Raw genomic sequence first — 1,707 nt, 5'->3', positions numbered from 1 at the left:
GTTGTTCGTTTTCTTTCTTTACTTGAATAGGTTAAGATATCATCTATAAATACGATAACGAATTTGTCTTGATAAGTTTGCATACGCGGTTCAGGAGGTTTATGGATACGGACGGAGCCCTAGATAAATCGAATGGTACTAAGAGAGATTTACAACTAACGTTGTGAGTTCGGAAAATGGCTTAGGAGACATCGTCTCCCTTAACCCCCAATTGATGATAACCGGAACGGAGGTCGTTTTGGAATACACACGGGATTCATGCAAATAATCATGAGGTCATGGATACGAGGAAGAGGGTATCGGTTTCCAACCGAAAATTACTTAGTTCACAATAATAATCTATACATAATTGTAGGGAAACAATTTCTCCTTAACGAATAGGTTTTGAGCTCCTTAGTTCTATAGGTGTCAAGTCACAATTCATATTATCCACCCAATAAGTTTAACGTATATCCTCCGATAAAATTTATCGATACACAAAAATTTTTCGTTGGTCACTTAAATGGCGTAGGTAGTACCTAGGGAAAAAGGTGGAGTGCAAAGAGCACGAGTCAAAGCCTTGGTTATAAAACGTCTAGCGGTAACCGAATCGAATAAGTATGAAATATACGGTTTGTTGTGAAGAAACGTACCCGTGACTAGTCCATCGTCGTCTCGGGCATCCTAGGTGTTGATGTTGAAAGTTCAACGGCGTGCGTTGGGGTTGATTTTATTATTTGGGCATTCATTCCTAAAATGACCCGTTTGGCCACATGCGTAGCAAGTGACCGACTTTTGTGTGTTGGGCCCCTTTTGAGTGACGGGGGTGGCACTTCCACAATGTTTGGCCATATGACCCCTTCCTTGGCACCGGTGGAAAATTAACTTACCACATTCACCATAATGATGGTTGCGGCATTTGTTGCAAAATGGTTTGCTACATTCGCCATAATGATGTTTGTGGCACTTGTTGCAAGATGGTAGACTTCCGGAATACCCTTTCTTGTCGCCGGGGGAAATGGGCTCTTTGGTGAAGTTGTTATTGTTGTGGTTGCTTGATTGAGAGGCTTCCCATGTTCTTTTATTGCTGCTCCATTGGTTCTCGACCATTGGTGCCGGCGCTTCCATTTCATTCACCGTTTCTAAAGTTTGGCGGGCCATTGTTAAAGCCTCTTGTAGGTTAGTGGGTTGGGATGTCATTACCCCGTGTTGAATGCTCTTAGGGAGGCCATCCATGTAAAGTTCAACTCTTAGGGACTCGGGAGTCATGAGATTCGGACAACTTAAGGCTAGTTCGGCAAACCGTTGATTATAAGCTTCGAGGTCATTCCCGACCGTTTTTAAATTTCTTAGTCCCTGTTCGAGCCTTCGAGTCTCATCGCGCGGGAAATATTCGGTGATCATTCTTTCTCTTAATTCGGTCCAAGGGAGTGTGTGGGCTTCATCGATACCCACCGATCGTGCATACGTGTTCCACCATGAGAGAGCAACACCGGTGAAAGTGAGGGTGGAGAATTTGACCTTATCTCGGTCTCGACAACCGCTTATGCTAAAAATGGATTCCGTTTGATCAAACCATCGGGTGAGAGCAACTGGTCCCCCGGTTCCATCGAAAGTGGGAGGGTTGTACTTCATGAAGCTTTTGTAGGAGCACCCCTCGTTTGAATTACCGGCTCCCTGATTATTGTTGTTGGAAAAGTGATTGGCCACGGCCTCACCCACGGCGGT

This window comes from Rutidosis leptorrhynchoides, chromosome 4 (assembly GCF_046630445.1).
Source record: "Rutidosis leptorrhynchoides isolate AG116_Rl617_1_P2 chromosome 4, CSIRO_AGI_Rlap_v1, whole genome shotgun sequence".
Classification (NCBI taxonomy): Eukaryota; Viridiplantae; Streptophyta; class Magnoliopsida; order Asterales; family Asteraceae; genus Rutidosis; species Rutidosis leptorrhynchoides.
The sequence above is the reverse complement of the archived record's forward strand: the minus strand, read 5'-3'. Positions refer to the sequence as shown.